This window comes from Dendrobates tinctorius, unplaced genomic scaffold, assembly GCF_039654945.1.
Source record: "Dendrobates tinctorius isolate UK_male_01 unplaced genomic scaffold, ASM3965494v1 ptg000040l, whole genome shotgun sequence".
Lineage (NCBI taxonomy): Eukaryota > Metazoa > Chordata > Amphibia > Anura > Dendrobatidae > Dendrobates > Dendrobates tinctorius.
In genome coordinates, this window is record NW_027361708.1 from 34,625,726 (window position 1) to 34,652,078 (window position 26,353).

At 42.8% G+C, this 26,353-nt stretch overlaps 1 protein-coding gene and 1 long non-coding RNA gene across 3 annotated transcripts in view; one reads left to right on the forward strand and one right to left on the reverse strand.

Annotated features, from left to right (window-relative positions):
- CDH23 (cadherin related 23) overlaps nucleotides 1–26,353 on the forward strand; it is a 1,761,581-nt gene that overhangs the window by 995,067 nt on the left and 740,161 nt on the right. The window lies entirely within an intron of this gene.
- Nucleotides 1–26,353, reverse strand: part of LOC141088721 (uncharacterized) — a 400,341-nt gene that overhangs the window by 10,593 nt on the left and 363,395 nt on the right. The window contains exon 2 of the long non-coding RNA XR_012232034.1: nucleotides 1,761–1,973. This is a non-coding gene — a long non-coding RNA (uncharacterized lncRNA). The remainder of the gene's footprint in view (nucleotides 1–1,760; nucleotides 1,974–26,353) is intronic.

Genomic DNA, 26,353 nt, shown 5'->3' on the forward strand with positions numbered 1-26,353 from the left:
AAAATTAACCATTACTGACTACCATATTTTTTGTTGTTGATTTCTTTTAGTGTTTCTTAAAGCCAGAAAGTTGCCATTTGAATTGACTTTAGTTTTGTGCCATGTCTGTGATCTGCTTTTTTCTACAAAATTAAACAACTGAATAAACATCCTCCAAGGCCGGTGATTCCATAATTTTTGCCAGGGGTTGTAGAATAGCATGATGTGCCATGCTACCCAGGGAGGCTTGAAAGTTTTTTTTCCAACATTTCACATTATCTCCTCCATTACCCTGACCAATCCCCCAAACTGTGATTTAACATACGCCTTAAGAAAGGCTTGGTGGCTACGCATGAACACCCCAGCTTCACTCATTGTCAATGGGACTGCCAGAGTCCATTAATGAGAATAAGCCTTCAAGACATTTATAGGGCTGGTAAGCTGGAAACCATTTTATGTGTAAACATAAAGCTCTGCAAATTGATTGCCTGATACCTGCTGAAAGAATCATCTTATTATTTAGGAACATTTTTCTATGACTCTTTAACTTTAATTTTATCACTAATATAATTTGCAAACCATAAACTTTAATAAAAGGTATGCACTATTTAGTATAAAGTAGAAATACTGTATAGTCAAACAGAACCATTAAATACAGACTTATTGATGATTTGCAATCATTCAGAATATTATATAAATATCCATTTTTCAAGTAAGTTTTTTCTCAAACAAATTCCATTTCTTGGCTACTGCCCTCTTGCGGCTCTGTATCTATCTTTTTCCATGATCTGGATCATCCAAACTGACAGCTCAGCTGGGATAATAATAATAACCATAGGTCACTTTGGATGGCTTGACACATTTTTGACGTTCTGTAATTGCTTTTGCCGCTACTACACTTTTAGTCTTTGCGTTTCCAGACCAGGCAATTTGTCTTCCATCAATTCTTGCTTCCGTATATACTTTTTTTGTAAATAAATACAGAAAAGCGTAGAATAAAATAGTGGGTAAACCTATGAGCACCCTTCATCCTGGTCACTTTTTTTCTGAATTGTATTCACTCAGTCAACTAATATGCTGTAAAGTATTTTAATGTTCTTTCTGCTTGCTGACTGTAGTTTTATTTAAAGTTAGTTTGTCATTCCCCATTATAAAGACAAGGGGATACATACTTCAGTTGGCAAAAATTGGGCATATACATGGAAATAAGTAAAATGAAAACGACCTAGATGTGAATTTTTGTCTTCTTTTCTGATTTTAGAGTTTATTAATATTTATTAGGCTTATAATATAGCGCCATCGTACGTCACAGCACTTTACAACCATTATCGTCTCGGTCCCCATTGAGGCTCTACATTCCTTATCTGTATGTCTTAAGATTGTGGGAGGCAACCGGAACACCAGGAGGAAACCCATACAAACTTGAGGAGAACATACAAACTCCTTGCAGATGATATAATCAGTGGGATTTTAACCCAGGACAAAGAAACAGTGCTAACCACTGAGCCAACATACACATAGCAAAGAAGAAACTGGAGTAACCATAAAACACCAGTGAAATTAAAACAAGAATATTTATTAGAAAAAAATCATTAAACATATTTATCAGTGTAGCAACATGTCAAAATAAGGAGGATTTACAGACAGATCCACCAGACCAATCCAAAATATCAAGCAGTATAACATATGTACTGAACCTATACACCAAGTCACCATATATAATAAAGGCCCAATGGACATATGATGAAACAAGATACCGGTTTATAGGTTGTAATGCTTACCCATAGGGAAGGTGGAAGAGAGGAGACTTGGTGGGTCTCTGCCAGCACTATCCCAACACGCATTTCGCCTTCAACATTCTCAAAGGAATATGTGACAATGAGAGTTGACATCTCATTGGAAGCTTCTCTTCCATGCTCATTTTTAACTAAAAAGTTGGTGAATTTTTGATGTTTGTGGATTATCATAGGTAGTTAAAGCATTTTTTCTGTGATCTAGAATAAAACAATAGAGTTCAATAAAATTTAATATTTCTCACAATAGTTTCGGTAATAAAGAGTGTGATTTATAATTGCAGTTTTCCTGTAATATATTAATGTTGCTTATTAGCAGAATGCTCGTATTATTCCTTGTAAGGAATGACTTTATGGCTATAATACACAACGTCTTGCTGATCATTATATTTCTGAGTGCTGTGACTCGAACTTAAAGCCATTTAGCTGTTAATCAGGCAGTTTGGAAACCCCTCTGTGAGCAAGTAAGAAGAGCCTAGGTAAGAGCGAGTAAAGGTACTGTCACACTAAGCGATATCGCTACCAATATCGCAATAACTTGTGACGTTATAGCGATATTGCTAGCGATATCGCTGTGTGTAATACTTACCTACGACCCGCTCCCCCGCTGGTTATCGCTGATTGCGCGAGAACGTCCTGGACTGTTTCTCATCGTCAGCTTCCTGCGGCGCTTCCTGTGGAGAGACGAGCGACGAGCGTGGAGCCGGGCGGGAGGACGTCAGGATCGCCTAGTGTGACAGGTAAGTAGCGACCCCCGTCCTCTGCGATGTCGTTGGTGAGATCTGCCTGTGTGGCAGCTCACTAGCGACCACTTAGCGATGCACCAGCGATCCTGACCGCGTCATATCGCTGGTCGGGATCGCTGGTGCATCTCTAAGTGTGACAGTACCTTAAGAGCGACTCCTATTCTGGCAGACTGTGGTCCATCCATTTCCATAGCTAGCATGTCATACTACATTTCCTCTGCAGGAACTGCAGCAGTGAAAGTGTATTGCTAGATGTAGCTTGCCCTAGTAATAACAGTAAAGTTCTGTTGCTTTGAAATGCCAGATCATTGGTAATTGCTATTAATCTTTTTACAGGACCATTTACAGTTTCCTATGCTATAGAATCGTAATGTATTCATAAAAATTGGTTGCCATACTGATGATCCGTAAGGCATGCAATTTTTTTCTCACAGCTTCCATTTTCAGAGTGAAATCATGTTGATTAAAGCTGAGAAAGAATAGATCTGCACTGCCTCATTGTATATCTTTGGTTTTCTATCGGATTGCACTCATCTGATTGATGTGCAAGTGTGAGCAAACCCTAATTGAAAGCCTACTTGTCATGTTACACAAAACCTGTTGGAAAATAAAGTCTCTTTTAAATCATCCCCCATGACAAGTTATATCTGCTTTTGGCGCACAATCCAGACTAATATGTCAAGATCTGTCCCCAATTCTCATGCTCTGTAACTTGCTATCCACTTTGGGGAGTGTCTGGTTCCCCATCATGAGCTCCTACCTACCGGGACAATAGGTGTTGAAACTTTCTTTTCTTTTCTGTATCCATTGTGCTTGCCATTGCCCAGTGGGTTGCCCGGACTGAACTGAAAGCCTTCCTCTTTATTTTGCCTGTATTCTCATTGTTGCCTTCAACAATAACTCATTTTGCATTCCAGGTCATAGAATGAGGAAAGAATCACAAGTAAATTTTACTATGAAAAAATTTATCATTTGGCCCCACGTTCCAATTGATGTTACAAAGAGTATTCTTTGTGTAATAAGGCCCGTTTTAAATTAAACCATCTAGTAGAAACTTATGAGGAACTTGTGAGGGCACAGAAATAACATAAAGGCCCCAATTCATCAAAGTGTTTTCCCCAGAAATCTGGAATAAAACACTTTGATGAGTGGCAAAAATTTTTGCAAAACTTGAAGTTGTGCAAAAATGTTGTGACTTTTGGAGATTTCATGCCAGTTTCGCCAAAATGGGCAGAAATGAGCGGGACCGGGACTTGACACAACAGCTTGTCTAATTCATGGTGAGCTGTGGTGCATCCTATGTCAGAAATCTTACTCCAGTCACTCACTGTTATTAGATTTGTGGTGAGGCACACGATGCACACATCACTTGTCAGATGTGCCAGATTCATTAAGAAGGGGACACAACTTAATAAATTTGGTTTGTCTGATGACCATTTTGATAAACGTGGGCCAAAGACTTCACAATAATGACACAGAGGCCCTGGTGTAAGGTATGCCACAGATTGTCATGAACAGCGGTGTCAACTTTATTTTTTAATTTTTCTGATCGACTAATCAAAAATTCCCAATTTCCCAATCAACGTTTATACGGACATATTCGATGACCATAGTAAATCATTAAGATTATAAGTGATAGTTGTCTACAGACCATAAATCTTATAGTAAGGCATTAGCTGGATTCCCTGTGAGCTGTAAAAGGGTAATAAATACAGTCATGAAAATCTGTACAAGTCTTTCCAGCTTCAAAGAAAAACACAGACATATCACATTTTTTTATGAACAGGGAAAAAAGTGCCCTATTTTTATGACCTGTCCAGGAATTTGTGAATGGTGGGTAACCCTGGTCATGAATTAGACCAACGTTGGTGTGACAATCCCATCTAGCATAATTCATTTGATGATTTGGGGCCGTAGTGTGTATAAATAGGTTCACAATATTGTTGGGCTTGTATTTAGGGCTGTAATGCTGAAAAGTATCGATGTTATTACTAACCATTGTGCTACCGATCATTATCACAAAAAGCACAAAATGCTATTACCGCATGAAGAAAAATATGGATCTGAATAGACTGAGCACAGTCTCCTTATCTCCTTTAGTGGCAGTCTGAAGCTGTTCTTACCTTAAATAAAGCAGTTTACTGTAGATCATTCAAAACTTCTTCATTACTTCTTTTTTTCTGTAAGAAAACTATTCCTACATTTTTTTATCAGATTTTATTCCTTCAAAGTGTTATCGTCTAATGTAAATGTACTTCGGATTAGCAGTAACCAGCTACAGCCAAGGTTATGTACTTATATACATATCATGCAATATATTACTTACAGATCATATGGTCCGTGTTCCTGAGAAATATTATTTTTACCAATTTAATGAACCAAAGAAGGCCGTTAAGGACACAGGAATACTAAGCTAGGTACTGAAGTGTATATTTTTGCTTCCCTCTTTCCTCCTTAAAAATGTTTGAGTTTCTAATTGAAAGAAATGTTATTCTGGAGCGAGAGGCACGGCATATTAAAATATGTTTAATCTAATGCTAAAGGAACCAAACCTGCCAGCCATTAAATCTTTATTGCATACATTATAAAGAGGTGTTAGCACTTCTAATATACGCAGCTAAACGCATCAGCAGCCACATGATCTTGACACTTCCGTAATTGTTTGAGGTTGTAAATGTTCCATTAGTTGGGTGGTAATGGAATTTGAGACCAATTCTGTAACTAAGCTGAAACTGATAGGCTCATAAATAAAGCACTATGGTAAGAGGCAGACGAAGACATCAAATCTTCCAAAAAGGAAACAGTCTTTATATTATCCCCTTATTGGCATCCAAGATTGTTTCTTTTCTTGAATGTTAGTGATAAATATTGCATAGATCTCTTCAAAGCCCTGCCACTTAAAGCTGTTATAGGACCATGCATTAGGCAAGCTATATTGTTTAACCTCATAACGAGTCCACAGAGTTTTCATTTTACAGGTGCAGGAGTTTCTTTTGCTCAGCGTTTTGGAAGTAGTCCCAGCTTATTGTTATACTAAACTTTGACTTCAAGGATCCTAAATGTGTCATTATGTTGTTTTTCAAGATGCCTAGGTCGTATGGATCCCTACTAGTATTGAGCGACAGTGCATTGGAAAAGGAGTTATCTGAGCATGCTTGAATGCTAATAGAGCATCTTCGGCGAGCTCTAATACTATGTTCGAGTCCCCACGGCTGATTCACTACTATTCGACAGTTGCAACGCATTCAGGCATTGCATGTTTCTTAGGTAATCCCTGTCTGTATTGCAGCTGTCAAACAGCCAACACTGTGACTCAAACATACAGTACCGTTCAAAAGTTTAGGGTCACCCAGACAATTTTGTGTTTTGCATGAAAACTTATACTTTTATTAATCAGATGAGTTCCCAAATGAATTTAAAGTCTAGTCCAGACAATGACAAGGTTCGAAAAAAAGATTTTTTATTTGAAATAATTTTCTGATTCAAACTTTGCTTTCGTCAAAGAATGCTCCCTTTGCAGCAATTCCAGCATTGCAGACCTTTGGCAGTTAATTTGCTGAGATAATCTGGAGAAAATTGACCCCATGCTTCCAGAAGGCCCTCCCACAAGGTGGTTTGGCTTGATGGGCACTTTTTGCATACCATTTGGTCAAGCTGCTCCAACAACAGCTCAATGGGGTTGAGATCTGGTGACTGCACTGGCCACCGGCATAACTATACTATACTTACTAAACTGTCCTCTCCCCCTCCCCCAGAACCATTGGGACAGAAATGCTAGTGTATTAACACATTGGACAGATAGGGATAACAGAAAGCAACAAACCAACAAAAACACTTACCAAAGGTAAAGAGTTTATCTAGGGAGGGATATGAATGTACCAACCAAATGGAAATAGGACAATGAGGAAAGCATAGACCCCAAAACAGCATTCAACAATCTCCAGTAGCAACAACGATGTCCAGTTCTGCACAGCATCTCCAAGGAGCTAGGAATCAAAGCTTTCACTGGCAAGGAAGAGAAGATCTGACCAGATTTCATGGGGAGAGGAAATGACCAGGTCAGGAACAGCTGTGAGATGGAACTGCAAGTTTCTACCCAGCATAGAAAGGGTCCTTAAACTCTCCAGCACCGAAGGAAACTGAATCAATTTAATATTAGACACAAACACCTGGGCAAAATGGAAGATCTGCGATACAATATGTAGTGACTTTCTAGCCCCAGCTCTCACAAGCGGATGTGACCTGCTCGTGACAGCTTGTCGTTGCCTCCGGGCAGCCTGGCACTCATGAGTAAATACATGCTACTGTGCTTGCGCAAAAAACAGCAAATTGCCCAAATTGTTACCACTACTCATTACTGGGTGGCTATGCTGCTGGATCCCCACTACAAGAACAACATACTATTATTACTTCTGTCACTGGAGTTGGATCACAAAATGTGTGAATACTGTACAAGCACACGCTGGTAGACGCACTGCTGATGGAACTCCCTTCTGACAGCAAGGGCTCACTGGAAGAACAAGGAGGAAGTCCCCAATGTAGCTGGGGCACCGCCACAACCTCAGAAGAAAGGGTTATCATGGACGAAATGTGGCAAACCTTTCTCAGCACGCCACAACATCTGGCACCATCATCTGATATGGTCCAAATTAGCAGGAGGCAGCTTTACAACAACATTGTGGAAGAGTACCTGTCCACACGTCTCCATGTACTAACTGATGGGTCTGACCCATTTAACTTTTGGGTGCCCAAATTGGACAACTCTACCTAGCTGTGCAGCGAGTACGTCTGTTCTTTGTACCAGTTTGTCCCAAAGGCAAGAATAAATCTACTGACCATCACAGCAAATAAAGTAGGTGTTGCTGCAGCTGCCTCTGCTACTTGTTGTAGTCCTAATGTTAGTCAGTCATACAAACAGCAGGCATTAATTCAGCAAAAGCTTCAAAGAGCACATTACAGAGCTTATCTAGGTAATAAGCTTATTTGGAATACCTTTTGTAAGTTGTAAAAAATTTCCCCATTTTGGTTTCATAGCTAGGATCTAAATGTGTAACTATTGATTACTCGTCACTTTGCTTCTTGTTAACAATATGCCTGTCCTCCCACAAGCATTGCAGCATATAGCTTGCCATGTTCACTAGCACAACCAATGGCCTAGTTATTTCATTTTTATCACCCCATTGAAACAGGTGGTTTTCATGACCATCATCATTCTCATCATCATTTTCATTCTAAGGGCACAGACAGATGGCCACATAACTTGTGCGAGGATCGCCACACAATCTTTGTACGGGCTGTCTGCTCTTCTAAAGTGAGCTTAACAGCTGCAGGAGAATACATCATGCTGTCATGCTCAGGTCAGTATAGGTGACGGGCCAGGCCGTGCACTGCAATGCGATTATTGCATGAGTTATACAGTCCTCTGTTGGCACCCTGTCTACCTCGTCCCCTGTCCATGCCAAGTCTATGCTTCCACATCTATCTGATGATGATCATCTTCCTCCTCTTCCTCCTACAAATCTTGCATCTTGTGACATTGTCCTTAAGGGTCCCCAACAAGCACAGGGTGACTTTAAACATGTGCAAATTAGTGTTCCTCCTTTATTCTCTCTTACATGCTAGTAAGTGTTTTTTCCAGGAAAAATATTAGTGGGATTACATAACTGATTACACACGTGTCCCTACTGACAAATTTTGTCATCTCCTCAAAAGGCATCAGTTGGCAACTCACCTCCCTCATTAGCTGTTAATGTCACATGATCTCAAAATAACCCACGCATCAGGTTAACTGCTTCATTATGAAGTCCATCATCACTTTACCATGTATATATAAACTCTGAAATATGGAGACATCTACAGAGTTTAATTCCAGAGGTTTGCAGCATCGTAAACCAGATGGCTCAGTTTTGTTATTTTGTAAAGCCAGGAATTTGTGTTTTGCCACATAAAATCTATTGAAATGGCTAATGCTTTTCTGGCCATAGCAACCACTTTCCTCAAGCAACTAATCTTGTAAAAACCTGTTGCACTATTAAATTCAGGACCTGGAGCATGAAGCTTGAGGTTGCCTGACCATAAGACAGCCAGAATGTTACAGTTATTGTTGTTAATGACAATTCCGAGTTGCAGCTCATGGGGAGTTGACGCTTTACGCACCGCAAAAATGTATCTGCCATATGCCTTTTTTCCACAATTTTCAAGCTGTAAACTGTTGGCAGCACTTTACTTTGCATGAGTGAAGGGAGCAAAAATAAAGTGGGCAGCGTGTGGACTCAACGATGCGTGCTCTGTGACTGTAGGGGATGAGGTCATGTCACTTGAACAAGTGCTTTTAGGAGCTGTAGGAATAAAAAGATAACTGCCTGTCACACACTGTGTGGGAAGACTCAATGCAAAATGAAGGGATGAGGAGAAGGAAGCCCAAGTGCTCGGGAATGGGAGAGTGGAGAGCAATAGGCAGATCTAATAGCACCCTTCCTACCCTATCATCCCTATATTGGTTCCACACCAATCGCTGAGCAGGAAACCTAAGCTCTGTATATCCCTAGAGCTAGGCCCTGAATAGGGAAGGGGAGGATGAGCACTGGATAGTCCCCACTGTACACTGAAGACCAGAAGGGAGACAAATAAGGGAGGAGAAACTTAACTTGAGCAGACTCCATAGAGGTAACACTAAACGTCCTCCAAGAACACCAGAGAGGAAGTAAGCCGACTGCTATAGCTAGCTCCAAGCCTTCATAAGGAAAAATGTGAATAGCACCGGTGGCTCCGTGAAGCAGACTGAGAGTCTATAAACACTCAAATCTATAGGTCCAGGTGTGTCAATTAGAGCTGGAAGGAGGTTGTCACTGGGTCCAAAAGTCAGAAGGATTAAGAAGGTGGCTGCAATGCCAAACACAGAGACCTTCTGCAGCCAAATGCAGAGCGATTGTTGCATCTGACATACCTGTGACACCGCCACTTGCCAGTGACAACCAAGGTAGCTTGCAGTAACCGAGGGGTCACCAACTGTCCAAGATGTGGTGGTGCATCACTGCTTCTGAAAATAGTCACTGGTGTTCTGTGAAACTCATATATTTCCCCTAACCATAGTTGCTGCTACAGGTACCTAAAGTGCAGTGCACTTTGGAGCCCAGGGACAAATGCATGAGATCTTATGTAGGGAGTATCCTGAAAAAGGAGTCAGTGTGACTTAGGAACCCCTTGACAATAAATCAGCACATTATATCTGATTGTGGATGCCATCCCTCCAGTTAGCGCAGAACACTTCCATTTCCCTGGCAATCTTTACTAGCCAAGAAATTCTAGGCACATAATTTAATGAACTGAAAATGCTAGTCTATGAAGTTGCTACAAATAGATTTATGACTGGAAATGAACATGAGGCAACAGTGAGCAGTATGGTCGTGAAGGATACGGTAATCAGAGTAGACAATTAAAACAGACATTCAAAAAATAAAGAGACCTTTTATATTTGTAATGACCGGAGGTCCGAATAAGATCCAATGAGTCACAAACTGAGACTGAGGCAGAAATCCCAAAAGAGTCTTTACTCAAACAGCAGATAAAGTAGAACTTAGTATATGGAAGAAACAGATTGAAAACCCTTTTCTAGTACACTCACTCAGTCGGAGCTGAAATCACTATGCCAATCCAAGGTTACCTGAAGAGTGCATTACACAGGGATTTGAAATAGATTTACCTATCAGAAAAGTCAATTCAGGTACTCAGAGAACAAGTGAAAATCGAATGTAGTGATATCAAGGGACCCCCTGGAATGGCAAACTGAGTATAACCTATACAAACCTACAATAGCAATAAATATAAATATAATACAAAGGTCCTTAAACACTTCAACTAGGGATACCCAGGTATCTATGACTATGGTACCTTTAACCTGAGGTAAGCCTCCTCTCAGGCATATAGATTACATCAGCTGCAGCCAGTCCCAAATCTTCGGCACCAATCAGTTGCAGCCACACAAGGTTCCTTGTCTTGTCGGCCGGTGCCAAACCCAAATGTCGGGGACTTATAGTTCTGCAGCCTCAAGATGCTTTCTCTCCTCCTGTAGTCCTCGTGAATTTTCCTAGAAGCAATATGCCTGTTTCTGTATAAAATGTCTGTCCAATATTGCTTCTCAGCTCATCACAACAGAGACTCCACTGAGCTCCACAGTCACACAGCTCTCAGGGACACTCAGTCTTTGTTCCACAGCAAGGTCTCAGGCTCCCAAGATGAAGGGTTGCAGTACACAGTCTCTTACAGCGTTCGACCTCTTTGCTTCTCACAAGCTGCGCCACACACACAGTGTCTCTCAGGGCAGTCTCTCTTCTCTTCTGGAAGCTTCTCTTACAACACCTAGGCAGCTGACACTAGGCCCCACCCCCCAGCACACACAGACTCCCGGGCACTCGCAGCACCTGCTCAACTGCATCAGGCAAACACCACAGGGTACTAGTGCTCTCCTGGTGTAATCACAGTTCACAGTGGGCCTTTAGAAATTAAGATGCATTTGAAAATCTAGGCAGAATTATGTCCAAAAATGTAAACACCGACAAGAGGCCGCTGTATTCAGGTAGCATGTGTATGCAACTAATATAAAACTATTACAGGAATGAAGAGTGCTAAAAGATATAGTATATATTTTAACCATTGTGCACACTTTGGTAGGTAACAATTATGTTTAAGTTCCAGGATTATGGAGATTTCCTGTTAAAAAAATATATCTTGCCTTGTGTGTCTCATAATACAGGAATTATGCTTTCAGTGACACACAAGCTTTGAATTCACAATCTAGTTTTATTTGCTCAATTAGCATTGATGGTTTTAATACAGACCCTCCTTGCATTCACTGTGTGAAAAAAATTGCAGAATATAATATCACAGATCTATTAATTCAGTCACATTGAGTTACAGTGTAGGGGAGTGAGATATGATGTCTTTCTTGCTTCCCTTCCTCAGATTGCCCCTCCTATGTTATTGTGTATATAGTGCTAAGTTAGAATGCTTATGATTAACACCTGCGGTACTGCTACATTGTCACAGCAGTGGGCCAGTACAGAAACGGGAAGATGTAGTGACTTGTCGCCTGGGCCCATGCTTTTAGGGCAGGAGTCTGCTGGACAGATGAAGTTAAGGAAGCTGGGACTTCGACGAGTTCAGTACAGACGGGTCAGATGATTTACCAGAGGCAACCAAACCTTGTGGCTGATGATTTCGAGTCTGGGACGAAACAGGCACAAGGAATTGTCATCATGGCGAGGTTAGGCCAGGAAGGAACTGGGGAGCAGTCTAGGATGGTTCGGTCCAGGCGTGTACTGCACAGAAGTAACAACCAGAAAGGGAAAGATGAGGAAACAAGCAAATGTCACAATGTACCAACTGTAGATGTAATGTGTAAAATACTCAATAAGAAAAGTGTTAAAGTTGACTCATACTGTGTCTCCATTGCTGGTGGTCACCTGGAACAGGGACCATTATTACCTGGGAAGTGCCCAGAGGAAGCTAATCCTGGAGATGCAGGTATGCAGAAGAGAACAGTACATTTTTCTCTAGGGGAAGGACTGGACATGAATATAACAGTAATTCAGGTCACAGCTACAGTCCTGTCCATCCACACAGCTACAGCAGTTCCCAATAAATCACTTGAATCTTTGGATTATCATTCACAGAATGAGATTTCCATTTTTAATCCACTGAAGTAAAACACCACAATCGCATTGTATCTTTTTCTTTCCCTATCGTGTGCACTCTGAGCTCTTATCCCTACACAGTAAGGCACACAATGTGTTACTTGGCCCCTATAATTTATACTGGCTATGATAGCCCTCTGATTGGCTGTACTAGACCAGGTGATCTGATTTCAGTGGGCCATTATGGGGATTCTCAAGGAGCTGTGACTGATGCCAAAAGCATGATCAGTAAGTCTTCAGCAATGTGAGAAATGGTGCATTTTTTTGTCAATCCTCGCAAATCACAGTTTTAGAATTTCCATAGAGCCTCGAATTTCAGGAAATTCAACTTTAATTTTATCCTCACTCGGTCGATCCACTCATCTGTAGTTATTCATATGAATGGGGCATACTCTTTTCTTGCCACTTGCCATTCTAAGGGTATGTGCACATGCTGCGGATTCTTCTGCGGTTCCGCAGCGGATTTGGCCGCTGCTGATCCGCAGCAGTTTTTGCTGCAGTGTACAGTACCATAATATCCTATGGATATTAAAAACCGCTGTGCAGACGGTGCGGATTTTTCCGCGCGGTTTTCCTGCGGTTTCAAAACCGCAGAAAGAATTGACATGACAATTCTTTCTGCGGATTCTGCTGCGGTTTGCCATCTCCTCCATTGTGGAGATGAAAAACCACAGGGCAAAACCATAGGCCAATCCGCATGTAAAACCGCAGGTCTTTTGACCTGCAGATTTACCTGCGGATTTTACAAAATCCACGCGGCCAAATCCGCAGAGCAATCCGCAGCGTGTGAACATACCCTTATTCTGCCTGTTCCAGATCAGTTGATGACATCTTATATTATACTAGTTGTTGCAGTCAAATACCTAGTAGATACCTTTTGATCAGCTGCAAGAAAGTACAGAGGCTGTCACGGGGCTAGTAGTATTGAAACTGTAGCGAAAGTGATCGGTAAGGTGAAAACAAGTTTGTTCATTTTGTAACATTTTAAAGGGAACCTGTCAGCAGGATTGTGCACAGTAACCTACAGACAGTGTCAGGTCGTTGCCATTATGCTTAATAAAATGATACCTTGGTTGATGAAATCCATCTTGTGATTGTTGTGTAATCTCTATTTTCAGTTTTGAGTTAATGATATGCCTGTGCTCCATGGCAGCCTGTGGGGGGGGGGTCTTCATGTGGTGCTCTGCTTAGGTATTCATGAGTATGGCTTCTGCAGAAGGGTTTTTTTTGTAAACTAGGGGACAGGTCACTGAGGGATCGGTGACCTGTCAGAAGTCATACACATGAAGACCTAATCAGAGCACCACATGAAGACCCCCCCCACACATGCCGCCCCAAAGCACGAGAATCTCATTAATTCAAAACTGAAAATAAAGATTAAACAACAACCACAAGATGGATTTCATCAACCCAGGTATCATTTTAATCAGTATAATGGCGTCAACCTGACAATGTCTGCAGGTTACTGTGCACAATCCTGCTGACAGGTTCACTTTAAACTGTTTTCAGACTTCTCTATAGTTAGATAACCATTTTAATCAATTAGGTTCCATGTTAATAAATTAAAAAGGTCAAAATCATGAGACATTCCTTAGAATGCCTCCTTTTTTACTGGGCTCTCTGACTCGTAATTTTGCTGCTTTACACATGCAAGTGGAAGCAACATAAACATATTTCCTGGTACAAAATTTTGTCTGCATCTAAAAATATTAAGCGTTAAAGTAATATTCCAAGAGGACGTGAACTCAGATACATATTTATATCGCCTTTTGAACAGTTATAGATTATAATGCATGGAAACATTCTTAACGCTTCTTTTCTGCCAATACAATAGGGATTGCAACTAATGTGATATACATTCTTCAGTTACTCAGTAGGGTTTTAAAGAATGATAAATGCTGAAACTATTACAGTTGCCGCAGCCTCTCTAGGGCTTGGTGAGATCTTTAAAAATGCATTCTTCCATGTAAATTTATGCTCCATCAATCCTTATGACATGTCAAACATTGATATTGTTTCCTGAACAAATTGTACTGCATGCCCGTGTCTCCAGATTTGTGCACAAGAGCATAATCGCTCTGTAGCGTTTGCTCTCCCTCACGGCATCTCAATGCTGATGTACAGCTGTTTCTACAAACAAAGGTATTGTGCTTCTCGGATAATGTTGGGCAAGACGAAGTAAGACGTGTTGAGGCCATGACAGAGTGGACATCTTACACCACTGCATACTGATTTTTAAAGAACCTGTTTAGAATTTCTTTAAACAGTAGTTGCGATTGACCATAATTGATAAACTAAATTCCTTACCCATTCAAAAATGATTCCTAATGCATATATGCAGTGCAAATTTGTATGTAAGACCTGTAGCGTGAATTAGTATGCGCACAGTGCCGAGCGTCTTCGCATACAATCAATTTTTCGTATATTAAGAATTTTACAAAATTTACAGCTTCATCATCATTATGATGTATATCTCAGCAAACAAAGAGGTTGTATGGTCTAAATTGATAAGACTGCAGTCACTCTGTGTGGCTGCAGTCTTCTGAATCCCCCCAGCGCACACACTGTGCTTTGTAATGATTCACTGGTTTCGGACCCAAGACCGGTGGTGACGTATGCATTATGCACACTCCCTGGCGGAAGCAGTCTATTAGGCACAGCCTCGCTCCATACACTTGCATTAAGCAGGGTCAAGCCCCATTTAGGGACGCGGCTGTCCAGTGTGTGCAGTCGTCTTGTGGGCGCGGTTTTGCTCAATACTAGTGCATGGAGTGAGGCCGTGTCCACTTGATGGGTTCTGGCCAGGAGCATGCATAATAGATCCGTACCCACTGGTTTCAGCTTAGAAACCGGCAGCGAATCCTCGCAGCACACAGTGCGTGCATTGGGGAGATTCAGAAGTCTGCAGACACACAGAGTGACTGCAGACTTCTCAATTCAGACTGGGCAAGCCCTTTAAAGTCCATTCATGCTGGAATATTAAATCATAGTATGTTCATTATTTCTTAATGTGCTCTAAGGGGTTGTGACATCTTCTTAAACATGTCAAATTGCAAAGTGCTTGCAAAACAAAATACCTTGGAATTTACCTGTTATTAAAAATTCTTTCTGTTCTCAAGAGCAGAGTAAACGGATTGACAAGGCTTTTGAACACCTTTGCAGTATATCAGTGGTAGAAGGTGGAAAGAACACAGCACTTACAAGCTCTTTGCTATAGAGCTTGCAAGCACTGATCTGATGTGTCCTTGCACTCCTCTGATGCTGTAGTGACAAAGTTGCCTCTGATATCTCCATCCAAGAGGGGTGCAATTCTTAATCATCAGGAGAGGACCCTTTCCACCTTGGAAAACGGGAATCAAGGAGTCAGGGAAGCGGTGTACTCCGGAATAATTAAGATGAAGCCAACCCTTCAAAAGGTACTCAGGTTTCAAAAAATATAGTTTAATTTTTGGTAGACGGAAAATTAAAATGTACCCTCAATTATTAAAAAAAAAACTTTACATAAATCAATACTATAAGCAAAAATAAGAACCTTTTAAATATACAGTATGTTAAAAAAGAAAATGATACTTTCACAGCTCCTGTTTCCCTCGCCCCCTTTCCTTCTTGCACACATATCTGATCACTCACTTTTAGTTCACTATTTGGAACAGAGAGTCAGAGATGACAGATTTTTCATCTTCACTGGAAATCACGTTTTCCTTAACCAAACTGATATTTCAACAGGTTTTTAGTAAAGAGGCAGTAAAGGGTTAAATACTAGAGTGTTAATGCTTTTACCTTGTTCTGTTGTTAGGTTAGTATCTGGTTTCATATTGTGACTGATCTTGTTTTTGTATACCTTTATAACGCATGTATAAATAATGCCATTACGTGATTAATATGTTACGTTGGCTTTTAGAAAAATGTTTTACAATTCTATATGCACAAATAAGGTTGCATTTTTGAATATTATCATAAAACATTATGGAGGTGATGGATTTGGTTACAATTAGCCTAGCATGCTAATATTCAGAGCAACGAAGAGTAAATCTGCTGCAAAATTCACAATTATACAGTTCTCTCAAATTTGGCCAGGATATTCAATATGCATCAAAATTTTTGTAAGTAACTTTAATATACCGTTTATACGCCGAGTTTTTCAGCACATTTTTTTTGTGCTGAAAATACCCCCCTCGGCTTATACACTAGTCATTGTCCCAGAAGCAGGCGGGGGAGGGAGAGCAGCAGGTCACAGGAGGCAGGAGTCGGCAGCTGCAGCTGTAACTGTTCCTGTTGCTAATAGCGCGCACAGTTACAGCTGCAGTCGCCGGCTTCCAGCAGCTGTAAAAAAAACCCTCTTACTTACCTTCCCTGCACGCTCTCGCAGCATCTTTTACCGGTGCCAGCAGCTCCTGCGGCCAAGTGATCGATCACATGTCCCTGGTGAGTGGAGCTCGGCCACTGGAGCTGCTGGGGCCGGAACGAGATACTGCAAGGGCGCGCAGGGAAGGAAAGTAAGGATTTTTTTTTATGCTTTTCTCCGAGTATTTTGGGCGTGCTCAGAGATTATGCTTCAGTCCCTGGAGCTGCATGATTTGCGGCTGCTAGACAGCCTGAATACAAGCAGAAATTGCCTATTTGTTAGGGAATCCCCACATGTATTCAGGCTAGCTAGCAGATGCAAATCACGCAGCTGCGAGAACTGAAACATAATCTCCGAGCACGCCCAAAATACTCTGAGGACACGTGAGCATGCTCGGAAAACTCGAGTAACGAGCACACTCGCTCATCACTGTTCCTTAACATTGAAATTACAACAACAACAAGGAAAAAATATGGCGTTATGAAAATCGACATGATTAATAGACATGCTAATGATTTGAAAATGATGATAACTAGAGTTGAGCGAAACAGGTTGGTCACATTCAAAAATTACCGACTTTCGTCAAAGTTGGGTTTCGCCAATTGAAACCCGACCCTAGCGTGAGGTCGGCCATGAGGTCGCCGATCAGCGCGCCAAAGTCGCGTTTCAAATGATGCTTTCAGCGCCTTTTCTCACCCAATGATGGAGGACGCACACTGTGGCCAATGCGATGACATGCGCAGCGGCCAGCACCATCTTAGAGAAGGGCATTGAAGTGATTGGCTGGCTTTGGGTGGCGTCACAGTGGGTATAAAAGGCTGAGAACGCCGACTGCCATCTTACTTCTGCCGATCTTACAATAGGGAGAGGTGCTGCTGCTGATTCTGAACAGGGAGAGTGTTAGGCAGGGAAGAAGAAGAAAAACTGCTTCTGCTGATAACGCTTTTCACTGTACAGTTAGTGTGCAGTGAAAGGGGAGGATTTTTGTTGTGTGCAGCAGCGCTGGTGGTGATTAGGCTGCCTTTTAAGGCTACCTGCTAGCTGCATTGCTGTGTGCACACTGCTGTTCAAACTGCTTTTTTCAAAGCACTCCAAATTTTATTATTTTGTCCTGGTGAGTTACCGAGCGTTCATTTTTTTCACACACCGTCTAGCGGTGTACGCTCCTCACACACTACCGTGTACCAGCTGGTATCACGGACAAATAGAAGCTATCTGGGTGTGACTCTGGAAGAAAAAGCTGAGGAGTTTGTCCATTTTTCCAGACCAACACCTTAGAGTCCAGTCTGTTTTTCAAACAGTTTCATTTATCTGCTGTTTGATAACGGTCAAAACTAGACAGAGACAGCGTGTGTCAGTCCGTATACAAATACCGGAGCTTGACAATTTTCCATACAGACACCGTCTAGCGGTGTACTCTCCTCACACACTACCGTGTACCGGCTGGTATCATGGACAAATAGAAGCTATCTGGGTGTGACTCTGGAAGAAAAAGCCGAGGAGTTTGTCCATTTTTCCAGACCAACACCTTAGAGTCCTGTCTGTTTTTCAAACAGTTTCATATATCTGCTGTTTGATTACAGTCAAAACTAGACAGAGACAGCGTGTGTCAGTCCGTATACAAATACACGGAGTTTGACAATTTAACATACACACAACTTACAGTGGTGTATGCTCCTCACACACTACTGTGTACTGCCTTCTAGCACGGACAAATAGAAGCTACCTGTGTGTGACTCTGGAAAAAAAAGCCGAGTAGTTTTTCCATTTTTCCAGACCTACACCTTAGAGTCCTGTCCATTTTTCAAACAGTTTCGTACATCTGCTGTTTGATAACGGTCAAAACTAGAAAGAGACAGCGTGTGTCAGTCCGTATACAAATACACAGAGTTTGACAATTTTACATACACACATCGTATAGAGCTGTACGATTCTCCAATAGTATTGTATATCTGCCATTCACATTACAGTCACTTCTATACCTAGTCAGCGTGTGTGTGTGACACTCCGTAAATACATATATGGAGATTGTTCGTTGCACAAAAATCGCATGCAGCTGTACACTTCTGATACAGTTCCGTATATCTGCTTGTTGGATTACGGTCCAATACATACTGTGAGAGCGTCTGTGACTAACATAATATAAACATTTATTTAATTTGTTTAATACACCTTACACAGCTGAACGCTCCTCATATAGTACTGTTATGATTGAGTCACCGTAGGAGGCAGACACAAAAATAGAAGCTACGTCCAGAAAACCAGAGAAGTTGGCAACTATCAGATTTCAGACCCCTGAACCTATCAACACAACTAGCAGTAGCCGTGGGGGGTTTCTACGGTGCCCTAGACCCCTCGATCACAGCCGGAGAGCTAAATAGCCTAAAGACAGAAAAGGAAATCTAAACTGCCCCAGAGCAGACCGCAAAGTAAAAGGCAGCCCCCAACATATAATGACGGTGAAGTAAGATGAAAAAACACTCACACAGATAGAAAGATAGGCTGAGCAAACGATGGGGCCCAAGCTAACTAAACAGAACAGGAAAGGAAGGTTGCTGTCTGCAATCTGCCAAAACCCTATCAAAGACATAAGCCAACAAGCTGATATGGAAAAAGACCCTGAAGCAGCTAGGCTTCAAAAACTAAATCAGCACTCAGGCATTTTCAGAAGACAGAGCTAAAGGAATTCAGCTCACCCCAGCAGGGAATGGCAGAAATCCAGAAAAACAAAGCAAAACAAAGTCAAAGCACAAATGCAAAAAGCCGAGCAGAAAACTTAGCTTTAGAAGAGCAGGAATTCAGACTGGTCTCCAAGGATCCCACAGAGAAATCACCCGCAGGGCAGAAGGGCGTTGGCAGCTTTATATCCAGTCAGTAACTCCACTCAGCCAGTCATCATCATTAGGCTCAGGTGTTTGATAATCAGGCTCACTACCTTTCTTTACCAGAAGAGGGAGTTCCTCAGGCCTCAGTAGTGAAGGGGAAAATGAACTCACAACAGTACCTCCCCCTTGAGGAGGGGTCACCGAACCCTCAACCACGCCACCAGGGCGATCAGGGTGAGCCCGATGAAAGGCACGCACCAATCTTTTGGCATGAATATCAGAGGCCGAGACCCAGGAATTATCCCCCTGACCATAACCCTTCCACTTAACCAAATACTGGAGTCTCCGTCTAGCCAGACGGGAATCCAGTACTTTCTCTACCTCATATTCCATGTTACCTTCAACCAATACAGGGTCTGGAGGTGCCACCCCCGGAACAACAGGTTCAACAAACCTTTTCAACAAAGATTTATGGAACACATTATGGATTTTAAATGTGACAGGAAGAGCCAAACGAAAAGAGACCAGATTAATAATCTCCAAAATCTTGTAAGGTCCAATAAATCTAGGCTTAAACTTAGGAGAAGCCACCTTCATAGCAATATTTTTTGATGATAACCACACCATATCACCAACCTTAAACTGGGGACCAATGGTCCTATGTCGGTTGGAAAACCGCTGGGCCTTTTCCTGGGAGAGAGATAACTTATCCACCACTTGGTCCCAGATCTGGTGCATTCTCTCCACCACAGTGTCAACACCTGGGCAGGCAGAGGGCTCCACCTGCCCTGAAGAAAATCGAGGATGAAACCCAAAGTTACAAAAAAAAGGTGACATCAAAGTGGCAGAACTAGCTCTATTATTTAAAGCAAATTCGGCCAAGGGCAAAAATGAAACCCAATCATCCTGATCAGCGGAAATAAAACATCTCAAATACGACTCCAAGGTCTGGTTTGTTCTCTCTGTCTGCCCATTGGTCTGAGGGTGAAAAGCAGAGCAGAAGGACAACTGAATTCCCAGCTTGGAACAGAAAGTTCTCCAAAATCTAGACACAAACTGAACTCCTCTGTCAGATACAATGTTCTCAGGAATCCCGTGCAAGCGAACCACCTGTTGCAAAAACAGGGGCACCAACTCAGAGGAAGACGGCAACTTAGGGAGTGGTACAAGATGAACCATCTTAGAGAACCTATCACAAATCACCCAAATAACAGTCATCCTTTGAGAGACAGGCATATCAGAGATGAAATCCATTGAAATATGGGTCCATGGCCTCTTGGGGACAGGCAAAGGCATCAACAACCCACTAGAGCGAGAACACGATTTAGACCGGGAGCACGTCCCACAGGACTGCACAAAATTCCTGACATCACGAAACAAGGAGGGCCACCAAAAAGACCAACTCACCAGATCTCTAGTACCAAAAATACCTGGATGACCAGCCAAAGCAGAGCAATGAACTTCAGACATCACTCTCTTCTTCCACTGGTCAGGAACATACAACTTTCCACTGGGACAACGCTCAGGTTTGTCCTCCTGGAACTCTTCCAGAGCACGTCTCAAATCGGGCGAGATGGCAGAAAGAAGTGGCCCTTCGCCTAAGATGGTAGCAGGCTTGGTCACCACAGGAGAATCAGCAAAGAAGCTCCTAGAGAGGGCGTCTGCCTTGACATTCTTAGTTCCAGGAAGAAAAGAAACCACAAAATCAAAACGTGTAAAAAACAAGGCCCACCTAGCCTGTCTAGGGTTCAAGCGCTTAGCCGACTCTAGGTATATCAAATTCTTGTGGTCAGTGAGGACCACGACTTGATGCTTAGCTCCCTCCAACCAATGTCTCCACTCCTCAAATGCCCATTTCATGGCCAACAGTTCCCGATTCCCCACATCATAGTTACGTTCAGATGGAGAGAACTTTCGGGAAAAGAAAGCACAGGGATTCATTTTAGATGTTACAGGATCCTTTTGGGACAAAACAGCTCCTGTACCAATCTCAGAAGCATCCACCTCTACCTGGAACGGAAGTGAGACATCAGGTTGCCGCAAAACCGGGGCGGAGGTGAATCTTCGCTTCAGCTCCTGAAAGGAAGAAACAGCCTCCGGAGACCAATTTAACACATCAGCACCCTTCTTAGTCAAATCAGTCAATGGCTTGGCAATACTAGAAAATTTTGCTATAAATTTCCGATAAAAATTAGCAAAACCCAAAAACTTCTGGAGGGCCTTCAAAGAAGTGGGCTGAACCCAATCGTAAATGGCCTGTACCTTGGCCGGGTCCATTTCAATAGTTGACGGGGACAAAATAAATCCCAAAAAAGAAATCCTCTGTACTCCAAAAAGGCATTTAGATCCTTTGACATACAGGAAATTCTCCCTCAAGATCCGGAACACAGTCCGAATATGTTCCACATGAGAATCCCAATCCTTGGAGAAGATCAAAATATCATCCAGATAGATAATCAAAAATTTATCGACAAAATCTCGGAAAATATCGTTCATGAAGCACTGGAAGACAGAAGGGGCATTAGTGAGCCCAAAAGGCATCACCAGGTACTCAAAATGTCCCTCCGGAGTATTAAATGCCATCTTCCATTCATCCCCATGCTTAATGCGAATAAGATTATACGCCCCCCTGAGGTCAAGCTTGGTAAACCAGCAAGCACCTTTAACTCTGGAGAATAGATCAGAAATCAGGGGTAACGGACACTGATATTTAACAGTAATTTTGTTGAGGGCATGATAATCAATACAAGGTCTTAATGATCCATCCTTTTTGGCTACAAAAAAAAACGGCACCTAAGGGTGACGAGGATGGTCTAATATGACCCTTCTCCAATGCCTCCTTAATATAGGATCGCATAGCCTCATGCTCGGGTACAGATAAATTGAAGAGCCGACCCTTGGGAAATTTACACCCCGGACTCAGTTCAATTGCACAGTCATAACTCCTATGAGGAGGCAGAGACGTAGACTCATTCTCACTAAATACATCATAAAAGTCCGCCAAATAATCAGGAACATCATGCGTCTGAGGAGAGGTGGAAAACACCGGAGCCTCACTAAAGGCACACCGACAACCCCAACTCACCACAGACACAGATTTCCAATCCAAAACTGGATTATGAATTTGTAACCAGGGAAACCCCAGAACAATAGTATCATGCAGATTATGCAACACCAAAAATCTGCAATTTTCTTGATGGTCTGGGGCGACCCGCATTACCACCTGGGTCCAAAACTGAGGTTTATTTTTAGCCAAAGTAGTAGCATCAATCCCCCTCAAAGGGATAGGCGTCTGCAGAGGTGTCATCGGAAATCCACAACGTTTAGCAGAATCCAAGTCCATTAGGTTTAGGGCTGCTCCTGAATCCACAAAAGCCTTGGCGGAAAATGTGGACAGGGAGCAGATCAGCATAATAGCCAGAAGAAACTTAGGTTGAACACCATCAACAGAAAACGTGTGTGCAAAGCGATTCTCTCGTTTAGGACAGACAGAAATAATATGCGAGGCATCTCCACAGAAAAAACACAACTTATTACGCCTTCTGAACTCCTGACGCTGCTCTCTGGACAAAACTCTATCACATTGCATAGGTTCAGACATTTGTTCAACAGGTGGCAACACCTCTCGTGCAGCTTTGCGTTCGCGCAAACGCCGATCAACCTGAATGGCTAATGACATAGAATCGTCAAGACCAGAGGGAACAGGAAATCCCACCATAATATCTTTTACAGCTTCTGACAACCCCTTCTGAAAAAGAGCAGCCAAGGCATTATCATTCCAGGTAGTAAGTACTGCCCACTTTCAGAATTTTTGACAGTACAATTCTGCAGAATCTCGACCCTGGTTCAATGCCAGCAGGGTCTTTTCAGCCTGATCAATGGCATTAGGTTCATCATACAACAACCCCAAGGCCTGAAAAAATGCGTTCACATTAGGCAGAATAGGATCATCTGGTTTCAAAGAAAACGCCCAATCCTTGGGATCGCCACGCAGCAAAGAGATGACAATTTTAACCTGCTGCGTGGAGCTCCCTGACGAGTTAGGCTTCAAGGCAAAAAATAATTTACAATTATTTTTGAAATTCAAAAATTTAGACCGATCCCCAAAAAATACATCAGGTGTAGGAATCTTTGGTTCAGCAGCATGTGAATGAGCAAGGTAGGCGGAAATTCCCCGCACTTCCGCAGCGAGCTGCTCCACACGATCAGACAATTGCTTTATCTCCATTGAGAGAAAAAAAAATTCCCCCTACGGCCTCAGAGATATAGACGAAAAAATATACACACTTTTTTTTTTTTTTTTTTTAACAATTCTTTCCTGCTATTGAGTACCCTAGGATCTGCGGTATGTCGGGTGATTCTGTTATGATTGAGTCACCGTAGGAGGCAGACAGAAAAATAGAAGCTACGTCCAGAAAACCAGAGAAGTTGGCAACTATCAGATTGCAGACCCCTGAACCTATCAACACAACTAGCAGTAGCCGTGGGGGGTTCCTACGGTGCCCTAGACCCCTCAATCACAGCCGGAGAGCTAAGTAGCCTAAAGACAGAAAAGGAAATCTAAACTGCCCCAGAGCAGACCCCAAAGTAAAAGGCAGCCCCCAACATATAATGACGGTGAAGCAAGATGAAAAAACACTCACACAGATAGAAAGATAGGCTGAGCAAATGATGGGGCCCAAGCTAACTAAACAGAACAGGAAAGGAAGGTTGCTGTCTGCAATCTGCTAAAACCCTATCAAAGACATAAACCAACAAGCTGATATGGAAAAAGACCCTGAAGCAGCTAGGCTTCAAAAACTAAATCAGCACTCAGGCATTTTCAGAAGACAGAGCTAAAGGAATTCAGCTCACCCCAGCAGGGAATGGCAGAAATCAAAGTCAAAGCACAAATGCAAAAAGCCGAGCAGAAAACTTAGCTTTAGAAGAGCAGGAATTCAGACTGGTCTCCAAGGATCCCACAGACAAATCACCTGCAGGGCAGAAGGGCGTTGGCAGCCTTATATCCAGTCAGTAACTCCACTCAGCCAGTCATCATCATTAGGCTCAGGTGTTTGATAATCAGGCTCACTACCTTTCTTTACCAGAAGAGGGAGTTCCTCGGGCCTCAGTAGTGAAGGGGAAAATGAACTCACAACACAGTACCATCTGTCTGCTGGTATTTTTAGTTCATTTTCCCAAACATGAGGAAGTATGGTGGAAGAGGCCATGGATGTGGGCAGGAGGCGCAGCTGGTACTGATGGTGGTGGTGCATCGGCTGGTTCTGGCAAAAGCACAATAGCAGCTAAGGCAGGAAGTGTTGAGCCTGCGTCATCCTCTGGCCCAAGAAGGCCTCCTTTTCTTGGAGTAGGAAAACCACTTTTAAAGCTGGAGCATCAGGAACAGGTTTTGGCGTACATTGCCGAAACAGCCACCAGCTCTATTGCCTCCTCTTCTGAACGGTCGAAACCTGCAAGCACGGAGTCGTCAGTGCAGGGTTCTGGTCATAAAAAAACCCTTTCCTTGTGCCCTTCACCCCCACGAAAAGTTAAGGATGTGGCAGCCCACACTTCAGATTACTCTATGGAGCTCTTTTCACATACCATGCCTGGGTTATCCAGTCAAATCCTGAATTCCCCAGTCCAAGATGAATCTTACATGGAGAGCACTGATGCACAGCCACTGCTAGATGATTCTGCTGGTATTGACCCACAGCACTACATTGCCCTCGCAGTCTATTGAGCCAGAATCTGACCCTGATGAAACCCAGGTGCCCCTTCCCGCATACTATACCACCTTACACGGTGACACAGAGGAAGGTAAAGAGGAAGGTGCAGATGATTTTGAAGAGGAGGTGATGGATGACCCAGTTCTGAACCCGGATTGGCATCCATTGGGGGAGGAGGGTGGCGCTGGCAATAGTTCAGATAAGGAGAAGGATCCGCTGGCATTGACATCGCAGCAGCGGTTATCTAGCAGGCCCGTAGCTGTCCTAAAACGTGGAACAAAAACTAAAAGAGTTGCAGACAGCTTGACAAGACGGTCAACTTTGCACAGCGTGCAAGGCCAGAAAATGTATACCATAGTAGATAGAGTGCAGTGTGGCACTTCTTTGTCCAAAATCCTACTGCTGAGGCAAAGGTCACCTGTAAGAAGTGCGGAAGGACCTTTAGCCAAGGTAAACAACTCTGAAATTTGAATACCAGTTGCATGCTTAGACATTTAATTAACCTGCACTTGCAAGCGGGAATGGACTACAAACCTCAGGTAGCACATGTGCACCTGCTCCAACTGAAGGTAGCCAACAACGCTCCATCGCTACCCCCACTGTAAGACCACTGCCACCATTAAGAACACCACCAGCACAAAGTGTGGAGGTGTCGTCGCAAGGCCAAAACGCTCAGGGAATCACAATGGTTTTGCAACACAACACTGAATCTAGGCCATCACCACCAATACCATCACCAACCCCCTCTCACTCCATCCTGTCCACCGCTACTTCCCCCATATGCAGCTCTCCAGTCCAGCTCACCCTACCAGACACTCTGAGTAGGACAAGAAAGTACTCATCCTCTCATCCGCGTACACTGTGTTTGAACACCTACATTGCCAAACTAATCTCATTAGAGATGATGCCCTACCGTTTGGTTGAAAGCGAAGCTTTCCGCGACCTCATGGCCTACGCTGTCCCACGCTATGACCTACCCAGTCGGCACTTCTTTTCTCAAAAAGCCATCCCTGCCCTCCACCGGCATGTGAAAGACCGCATTGTCCATGCACTAAAACAGTCAGTGAGTGAAAAGGTGCACCTCATAACAGATGCATGGACCAGTAGGCATGGCCAGGGCCGTTACGTGTCCATCTGGGGACAGCGGCGGTGGAACAGTGCTGCCTAGCCCACGGTATAGGAAACAGTTGGCTGTAGGCTTTTGCTCCTCCTCCTCGTCATCTATCAGCAAAAGCTCATCCACAGAGCGCAGTTGCACGAGCACT